Raw genomic sequence first — 10,949 nt, forward strand, 5'->3', positions numbered from 1 at the left:
GTGAAGCAAAAACAGTGCTATTACTTGCTAAGCCACCTGGCCACCCCTAAGCAATGGGGGTTAAGTAACTTTCTCAAGGTTACACGGCCAGGTGTTTCTGGGTAGGTGTTAAGTGTCTGAGCCCTGATTCGATCCCCAGGTCATCCCAACACTGGGGCCGGTGCTCTTACTCGTTGTGCTGCCTGGCCACCCCCCTTTTGAAGTTCTGAGAGGGAGATGTGGGGGTGTCTGATTTGGTATGGTTGGGTTGGATATGCTATCATGGTAACTCTTCCAAGGCTGGAATGATCTTCCAGCCATGGTGGAGTACAACTGTTATCTATAGATGTTAGTTCCATATCTTGAGGAAACTATCCCAGGATCCCCGGGCCACTGCTATGCCATCATCTGTTACCCTCAGGCAGCTGATGCAATTATCATGCCCAGCTAAAACACCTACTCTGTCTGCTTTGGGCACCTCCCAGACATTGCAATTGAAGTCATCATATCTAGCCAGCAGGAGGTGGCCACTCTTGGAGAAGGACACCTATGTGATCCCACAGATGATGTTGTCGTGGGAATACACCATCAGCTCCTGGTCAGATCAGAGGTCAAAGAGCCTACAGGTAGCATCATCTGAACCTGGGGCAAACACATTGCCATTTGTAAAGAAACATATGGCATTGATGTCAGATTTGTGGCCGGTGGAAGTCTGCTGACACATTCCTTCTCGAAGGTCCCACAGTTTGGCTGAAGTGTCACAAGCTCCAGAAACAACTAATCTGGTGTCAGGGGCAAGAGAAAGACTTATGACATCACCGGTGTGCCCAGTGAAGGTGGTTGTCTGTTGGCCAGTTTCTACGTCCCACAAAGCTCTCTCCAGAGCTGGTGACAATTTGATTATCACCTAGGAAGCGTCAGCATGACAAGTAATCTGTGTGTCCAGCCAGCTCATGATTCACACGTATGTTTCCCTCACAAGTTTTCAGATTGTAAATGGAGCAGATGTTGTCAAGCCCACCACAGGCCATGTAGTTGCCAGAAGGCACATATGCACGGGTCATGACCCAAGATGAATGCAGAGGATTGGCATAGACCTTGTTTGTGGTATAGCTATCCCAGATGATGAGTTTGCCATTGTGGGAGGCACTAACTAGAAGCCTGGAATCAGCGTCCCAATGCACTGCATAAATTTTAGCCAAGTGCCCCGTCAGCATTCTTCTGGCGTGCCTTTGGATCCAACCCACTGGATCAATGTTGGCTGTGATCTGAGACAAAGCTGCATCTACACAAGCTTTTCTAGCATCTCTAATTTGGTTTTTCAATTATTCGGCCTCCTGCCATAACTGGTCAAGCTCACGCATTTTCTGATCTTAAAGATTTGCTTTGTGGATACCTCCAAGATTCACAGATCTGAAATCAGAAGTTCTTCTGGTCTGGTCTGCAATACATGTGAACTTATCTTGGTAGGGCTGCTCATGAACAGGAAGGGGCCTGCTCCCGGGGCTGGAGCTCCACCCGCTGCTGCTGGGGCCTAGGGGCTGGGCCAGCCAGCCAGCCAGGAAGGAGCTCTAGCCATTGGTGTTGGTCAGTCTCTCCATTGCCAATACTTTTTAAAATGACCTCCTAAGGGTGATGGTTAACAGAGAGGATCAGTTAATCAACATGCATTAAGTACCTACTATATGTCAAGCACTGTAATAAATTCTTGAAAAGAAAGGCAAAAGACAGAACCTGAAGTCACTCACAGTCAGATACAGTAATGAGAATCTTTCTGTAAATACAGTGGTGTCAAACTCATATAGAAACAGATTCGTGCCAGCCCAACATTGACCTAAAAACTACAAATTAATATTATCTGTATTGTACTGCATTTTTAAAAATTTTAAACATTTTCCAATTAAATTTTAATCTGGTTTGGGCAGCATGGAACTTGACCCCTCTTGCAATAGATGGTAAAATTTTAGCTGGAATTTGAAGGAAATGAGGAAATCTAGGAGATAGAGAAGAAAAAAGGAAAAGGGACAGTGAAAAACATACTGAGTCAGGGGTTGGAGTGTTTTTTATGAGTAACAACAAGAAGGTCAGTATGCTTGGATCACAAAGTATGTGGAGGGGAAGAAGATATGAGGAGACTAGAAAAGCAAAAGAGGGTCAGATCATGAGGGTTTTGGACACCAGCGGATTTTATATTTGATCCTAGAGATATCATGGGCATCCTCGAGGTAACAGGAACATGACAGAGAGCAGTTGAGCTTACTGGATAAGGCGGGTGACATGGTCAATTCTGTGCGTTCGGAGGATAACTTTGCAGTGGGGAAAGAGTGGAAGTAAGGACACCCAGCAGCAGGCTACTGTAATAATTAAAGCACAGGTGATGAGGGCCTGTATCAGAGGGGCGGCACCATCAGAGGAAAAGGGGGCATGTACAAGAGATGGTATAAGGGTAAAATGAGCAGGACTTGGCAACAGGTTGTGTTTGGGGGCAAGACATCCAAAAGTTGAGGATGACATTTAAATTGTGAGACTAAGTGACTGGGAAGATGGGGATATCCATTGGAAATAACTGGAAAACACAGAATAAGGCCTAGAACAGTCTTAGAGGACCTCCACAGTTAGTAGGCATGATCCAGATGAAGAGCCAGCAGAGAAAAATGAGGAAGCGTCAGACAGGTAAGAGGAGGGAGGTGAAAATCTAAGGAGAAGAGAGTATCAAGGAGAAGGAAGCAATAAACAGTGGCAAAAGCTACAAAGAGGTAAAAAAAAGAATAAAGACTGAAAAAAAGCAACTTTAATAATTAATTTGGCAATTAAGAGATTATTGGTTGGGGTGGCTAGGTGGCACAGTGAATAGCCCTGGGGTCAGGAGGACCTGAGTTCAAATGTGACCTCAGACACTTGACATACTTACTAGCCGTGTGAACTTGGGCAAGTCACTTAACCCCAATTGCCCTGCCCCACCTCCAAAAAGCAGAGAAAGAGAGAGAGAGAGATTATTGATAACTTTGGACAGAGAGTTGTCATCTGAATGATGAAGTTGGGAGTCAGAATGCTAAGAGTGAGAAAATAAGAGGAAATAAAGGGGAGGCCCTAATTACATATGGCCTTTTTTCTCTCTCTTTGTTATTTTTTAGTTTACATTATTAATTTCCACAAGATTTTGGGTTACAATTTTTTTCCCCCATTTTCCCCCTATACATGTAGCAGCAAGCACCCCAGCGTCCCCAGGGTGGCTGCTCACACAGGTTCTTGGATCGGCTTTGATAAAGGAAAGCAACTCAAAATGGGTTAACAAGTTTACTTTAATCAGTCAAAAATATATCGTTTACATAGTTCAGGGGGAAAAGGTCAGCACCCCGAACTTCAGAGTATACAGACAGAATTATCAAGACAGAGAAACAGATCAAGTAGACATTTTCAAACTGTCCAACCACTACATCCATACCAAATCAACATCTGGGTTTTTCAAAGGGGGGGGGGGGGGGGGGGGCGGGGTTCTCAACAACCAACGGCTTCCCAGAGTCTCATATGATCAAATCACAGGACACTTCTCAAAGTGAGCCCCCAAAACAAAGCTATACATCAGGACTTATATAGCCTTCTCAAGGCTCAGAGAATGTAACAACCTTATTGACCCACTAGCCAATCAAAAAGTATCTACTGAAAAACAAGCCTCCCACCCCAGGCTCCAGGTGCACTTTAGCTTAGGGGCAGGGAAGATCTTTAAATTTGCATTTCCATTACTATCCTCGACCCCAAAATAGCAATCCCACTGAATATCCCCTCCCCCAATCTTCTCTCTCCCATATTACAGATGGCCTTCTTGAAAGGTGAGGAGGATGTTAGGCAGCATGCTTCACTGGGAGAGTAATCCAAGGCAGAGGCTTGGCAGGGCTAGATCAGTCATAGGATAAAGGGGGTAAGGTATTTGAGAGAATAGGACAGTGTAGAATTGAATTGATTCACTAACAGGTCAAGATGGAAAAAAGAAGAGAATTTAGTAAGTAAAAGGGTGATGGCCTGGGAAAGAACAGAGGGATGGAAGAATGAGGGATCATGGTAAGGATAAGAAACCAGACTTGGGCTTGCAAAGCAGAGGGAAAAGTGGGATGACAACAGGTTTTGATAAGATGAGGGAACTTTGGAGTAGAGAAGACAAGAGGATTTCTCCAGGTGAAAACTGGTAAGGATCAACAGTCATGTAATGAAAACGGAAGGGTAGACAGGTGGTACAGTGTAGAGTGCTGTGCCTGAAGTCAGGAACATTCATTTTCCTGAGTTCAAATTTGATCTCAGATATGTTCTAACTGTGTGACCCTGGGCAAGACACAACTCTGTCTGCCTCAGTTTCCTCATCGAAAAGTCATCAAAAAGAACATTTCATAGAGCTAGTTCAGAAGTTGCTATTGAATACAAAAAGAATAGTATCTATATCAAGAACGGAATACTGCTGTGCTATAAGAAAGGATGAGCTCAATATTAGAAAAACATGGATAGACTTGCATGAAATAAAGAGTGAAATGAATAGAATGAAGGGAGTGTTGTAGTAACAATGATATAGTTTTAAGAATAACTGAGCAAACAAGTCATTTTGACTATATTTGTATGTGTATGTATACATATATATGTATACACATACTCAAATTAACTACAAAGGAAGAAGACAATGAAGGAAGACACTATCTGCACTCAGAGAAAGAACTGATAAATAGAAGTATATATAGAATGATTGTATATGTATTGTGTGTGTACATATACATGTTTAACGGTAGCCACCTCTAGGGTGGGGGAGGAGAAAAAGGTAAAGAAAAAATTAAAAAATATATACAATAACCTTATTATATACTTAAAAGGAATAGCAAGTTGCACATAATAGATTTTCAGTTTCATGTGCAATCTTTTTTTATTATTGTATGTTATGGAAATGTTTGTTTTAGTCCATAAATTAAAAGCAGCAGCTAGGAGAGTGGATATAGCCACAATTTATTGCAATAACCATTCATCATGTATAAAACTGTGTTACCATTTTATTAGCTTCCTTTTTCTTCTATGCATCACTGATGACGTTTTTGAGTATGGTGTCCCAAACCCCCATTTCTCCCCACAGTCTCAGTGGTTTTCATTTCATGATTAGTCAGATAGATGGTTCAATGGATAGAGTGTCCAGCCTAGAGTCAGGAAGACTTGCATTCAAATCCCACCTCAGGTGCTTAACCATGTGACCTTGGGCAGGTTACTTAACCTCTGTTTACCTCACTTCTCAGGATTGTTGTGAGGATTAAATGAGATGACATTTGTAAAGTGTTAAGCACAGTGCCTGCCACACAGTAAGCACTAGAGAAATGCTAACTAGTTATTATTGTTTTGCATAGTTCAGTGCTTTTTGGAAACACCTATTTTGTCATATAGTAGAACTGACTACATTGCCCTATCCACTACAATACAATTTCAATAATTTAATTATGATATGTCAAGGGCTTATAATTTCATTTGTGTAGGACCTCATTCTAACATCAAAGACTAGAGCCTATCTTTGACTTCTTAATTTAGGTGCTATGTCATTTGATGTTTACATCTAGTAATGATATTGTTTCATGGTACCTTTAAGCATGACAGTTTCACTACTTATCTAATAGGCGCCAGGCACTGTGCTGAGCACTAAGGGTACAAAGAAAGGCAAAAGAAAGCTCAGACAGCTCACAGTCTAAAAAAGGAGACAATATGAAAAGAACTATGAACAAATAAGATATATACAAGATAAACTGGGGATAACCGATAGAGGGAAAGGAGTAGCATAAGACTTCCCTTAGGAGGTTGGAATTTAGTTGAGATTTGAAGGTAGCCAAGGAAGTCAGGAGGCAGAGATGGAGATGGAGAGAATTCCAGGCATGGGGGACAGTGAGTGAAAATGACCAGCCAGGAGCGTCTTGTTCCAGGAGCAGTAAGGGGGCCAGTGTCACTGGATCAAAAATATGTGGGTGTGAGTAATGTATGAGAAAACTGGAAATCTAGAAGGGACCCAGATGTGACTTTAGGTAGATTAATTAATTTACCTAATAATGGCTGAACTAAGAGAGTGTGACTTTAGGGACACCTCTAATACAATTTCACTTGGTGATCTCATAACTTCCCATGGGTTCATCTCCATGCAGAGTCTATAAAACCATCCCACATCCTCAATTAATTTTTGAACATCTTTAATTGGATGCTCCATAGGAATCTCAATATCAATATATCCAAAACAGAATTTGTCATCTTTCCTACTAAACTCACTCCCATTTTGAACTTTGCTGTTACTGTCAAAAACACTATCAGATCCCGGGCAACCAGGTTCACAACCTCAGTGTCATCCTTGACCCCTTACCTCACATATACAATCTGTCACCAAATCTTGTCATTTCTCCTTCTACAGCATCTCTAGTCTACATCTCTTTCCTTCCATTCACATAGCCACCACCTTGGTTTAGGTCCCCATCACTTTTTACCCCATCATAGGACTAGTGTGTTAGCCTTTGAATCAGTGTCTCTGCCTCAAGGCTCTCCCCACTCCAGTCCATTCTCCACTTGACTGCCAAGATGATTTCTGTAAAGTTTAGGTTTGACTATATCACTCCCATGGTCAGTGAGCTCCAATGGCTCTCTATTATTCTCTATCAAATATAATATCCTTAGTATGATATTTAAAGTCCTTCCTGCCTGTCCTCTTCCAGATACAATAGCCTATCTGCAGTTCCTTGTATACAGCAACCTATCTTCAAGTTCCTTTGTACTGGCTGTCCTCCGTGACTGAAAGATTTTGCCCCTTTACCTCTTCTTCTAAGTTTTCCTTGCTTCCTTTAAAAAGGACCTCAGCTCCCTTTCCTCTCAAATGACCTCCCATCTCTTCTGTATAGGTGTTAAATGTGCCTATTTGTATAAACATTATCTCCATTAGAATATGAGCTCATTGGCTCAAGGAATGGCTTTTTCCTTTCTTTGTATCTCCAGGCTTATTAGCACAGTGCCTGTCATTTACTGAGTGCTTAAATGCTTGCTGAATGACTAACCAAAAGAAATGTTTATTGACTACTGCTTTTCTTCTACTTGATCACCTTAAAATGAAGTATGTAAAGAGTGTATATAAAGTATAAAGAGCTATAAAGTACATGAAGTATAAAATGAAGTATATATACTTCATATAAAATGAAATATATGTATATATATGGAGAAAGAGAAAGGAAGAGAGGGTAAAAAGAGAAAAGAAGAGAGAGAAATGATGGAGGAAATGGAGAAGATATAGGAGAAGGAAAAAAAGAGGAGAAGGGACATGAGCGAGAAGAGGAGGGAGGGGAAAGGAGGAAACAAGAAAAGAAAAAACGAAAGGATAGGAAAAGAAAGGGCAAAGAAAGAACCAAAAATCAAAAAAAGTAAAGAAGAGAAATTAAGAAAGAAGAAATGAAGGTGAGAAAGAGGCAATACGAAAGAAAGTTGGTTGTGTTATATACTTAGGCATGGATATTGTGCCATAGATTTCCCACAAATGGAAGAAGCAGGGAAATTTTTATTAAGATGAATTGCAAAAAGCTTTTAGCATTAAACTAAGCTACATAACATAATTGGGATCATAGTTTGAGGAATGAAGGCCAAAAACTTTGAAAGGTTGTAAACACACTTTATTAGAAAAGACAGAAATTCTTTTTAAGAGTGTTTTGGAGAATGGGTTTTTAGAGGAGGAAAATAAACTGAACTTCATCATTAACTATGTTGTTACAAATTACCCTGAAAGGAGACCTCTGTAATCCAAGAAAATTAAACATATTAGGACATTTTATTAAGATATACTTGCAAGACTCAAGATGTTTTTTATTAAAATTCAGTTCATTCATATAGCATTAAATTAAGTTGGCTATTTTCATAGCACAATTACAGCAGGAGAGTATCAGGTACCTCTTATTCATAGTAGGAATTAGTAAAACTTGAAAAATAGAATTACTTGTTTGCAGAAAACTAGAGAGATGATACCTAAACCAGGAAGAGATAAAGTAGGAAAGAAGACTATAGATCAATTTACTTTATGATTAATAATGTAAATACTACAGCAATACATTAATAAGATTATGCACTGTGACAAGGTTGGATTTATGCCAGGAATTCAATGCTAGAAAAATCAGAAATATAATAGACCATATTAAAAACAAAGACAATATGAATCACATAATCATTTCAATAAAAGAAGAAAAAACCCTTTAAACACATGTAGCACTCATTTCTGTTAAAGACTCTAAAAAACATAGGAACAAATGAACCTTCCTTTAAAGTAACAGTATCTCTCTAAAACAAAGAGCAAGCATTATTTGTAATGGAAAAACATCAGAAGCCTTTGCAATAAAATCTAAGGCAAAACATGGATCTCCACTCCTATTATTTGAAGCGTTAACTATAGCAATGCAAAAAGAAGAAAAGAGATCTATGAATGTATATAGGTAGAGAGCAAACAAAATTATGTTCACAGTTGGTGTGACTGTTTTTGCTTAAAGAATCCTAAAGTTTAAATGAAAAATTAATCAAAATGATACTATAATTTCAGTAAATTAGTAAGATATTAAGATAAACCAATGAAAATGTCACTTGTTACATTACTAACAAAAACTCATAAGATTAAAAAAAGATATTCAAAATATTACAAATTACATAAAATATTTAGGCATTAATCTAATTATGACATATTCAGTACTTACATGAATAAAACTACAACTTACCCTAGAGAAATAAAGCATGATTTAAATAACTGACAGGACAGTCATCATTCATGGTTGGACCATATCAACCTGGACATAGTGACTAATTATTGAATATCAAAGCAGTAATTGAATAACTAGTATTTACAATAAGCATTTTGGATAGCTGTATTCTGCACAAAATTTGTTGCAAAATGTAAGACATTTCAAGATTTCCATACAAAATATGTGGTGGCTGTTGTCATAATAAGAGCCATAGCATGAAATATGGAGCTATACCCCAACTTCTTTAGCCATTCCCCAACTGATGGCTATCCCTGCAATTTCCAGTTCTTTGCCACGACAAAGAGAGATGCTATAAACATTTTAGAATGTGGGTTCTTTTCCTTTTCCCCTAATAATCTTTGTAAATGGACCAAGTAATAGCATTGCTGGGTCAAATGCTACAGGCAGCTTAATAACTCTTTGGGCATAATGCCAGATGACTCTCCAAAATGACTGGATCAGTTTACAATTTTACCAACAATTAATTACTATCCCAATTTTTCTATATCCTTCCAGCATTTGTCACTTTCCCCTTCAAACATTTTAGCCAGTCTAGAAGGGATAAAATGATGTCTTAAGGTTGTTTAAATTTGCATTTCTATAATCAATAATGATTTATAGCATTTTTTCATATGAATATAATTTTTTAAATTTCTCCATTGGAAAACTGCCTATTCATATCCTGTGACCATTGATCAAATTTGTGTCTAATGGTGGCCAAGTGGGGAAGTGGATGGGGAAGGCGCAGAAGGAGGGAAAGAAAGGAAAAAATGAAATTTACATGATTACTTTGTTGTATATTTAAAAGGAATAGCAAGTTATACATAGCAGATTTGCAGCTTCATGTTCAATCATCTTTATTATACTATGTTATGGAAATGCTTGTTTTATTCTATAAATTAAAAACAATAAATTAAAAGAAAAAAGATGAAGTTATAAAGAAATACCATGAATATTATAAAAGATATTAGATACTATCATGGAAGAAGCACTTTGAGAGTTATGAATGAACTGACAAAATGCATTGGAAGATTATGTCAATTTCTAGTTGGAATACATAGCAGAAAACTTGAACCATATTTCTCAATTAAATGAAACAAAACAGAAACATATAAGACAGAATCTCTCTGTGTATCTTTGTCTCTGTCTCCCTGTCTCTGACTCTCTGTCTCTGTCTCTCTTTCTTAAATAAGCATTTATTATGGGTCAAGCACTGTCCTCATCACTTTATAAATATTTCCTATTCAATCCTCTCAACAACCATGGTAAGTAGATGGTATTATTTCTCCCATTTTTCAGCTGAGGAAAGTAAGGCAGATAGAGGTTAAATGACCCTACTGTCTCTATGGTCACAGGAAGTCCCACACAATGAAAATGAATTGGAGTAAACAAAAATCAGGAATTTGTTGCACTAGCAGCATTAACAGAATAAACAATAGAAGAGTTACTATATCAAGGGAGGTGACAAACACTAGCTTTCCTGTAAAACTAGAAAAAAGAGGTGGAGGTGGGGAGTCAGCTAAGATCTGTATTACTGTCTCAAATGCTTCACATGGGGCACATGAATTAGTGCAAAGAAATTTACCGGCTTCTGTTCAGATACAAATCTGATGCCATTCTTTGCAACAAAAGGCAGGATCATGGTACCATACTGTAGATCAAGGGTTAGAAGAAATATCAGAGGCCTTCTAGGTCAACTGAGATCCAAAGAGATAAAGTGATTTGCTGAAGGTTAGGCAGATAAAAGGTGGGAGTTGAAGCCAAGACCTCCTAACTCTGAGTCAGCTAGATGGCACAGTGGATATATAGGGTGATGGGCCTGGAGTCAGGAAGACCCAAGTTCAAACCCAGTTTCAGATGCTTACTAGGTGTGAGACCCTGGGTAAATAGTTTAACTTTGCCTCAGCTTCTTCATCTGTAAAATGAGCTGGAGAAGGAAAAGGCAAACCACTCCAGTATCTTTGCCAAGAAAACGCCCAAAAGAAGTCACAAAAAGTCATACACAATTGAAAAATGACTCAACAACAACCTACTCACTCTAGAGCCAGCATACCAAAAGAAGAGACCACCACTGACTCCCTCCAAATTACATGATATGTGTTTTATACAAAGCATTCACAGCTTATGTTATAAAAAAATCTAATAAGTACTTACATGAACAAAATATACTGGCTGAAGAGAATAAGAGGTCGCCAAAATGTCCCAGGA

General features: G+C 38.8%; 1 pseudogene; it reads right to left on the reverse strand.

The window, feature by feature from the left end:
• Nucleotides 1–328: 328 nt before the first annotated feature.
• Nucleotides 329–1,512, reverse strand: LOC138159121 (guanine nucleotide-binding protein G(I)/G(S)/G(T) subunit beta-1 pseudogene; annotated as a pseudogene).
• Nucleotides 1,513–10,949: the final 9,437 nt, after the last annotated feature.

Source organism: Petaurus breviceps, unplaced genomic scaffold (assembly GCF_028583685.1).
Source record: "Petaurus breviceps papuanus isolate PSGF00001 unplaced genomic scaffold, PetGlider_PUasm1.0 175, whole genome shotgun sequence".
NCBI lineage: Eukaryota > Metazoa > Chordata > Mammalia > Diprotodontia > Petauridae > Petaurus > Petaurus breviceps.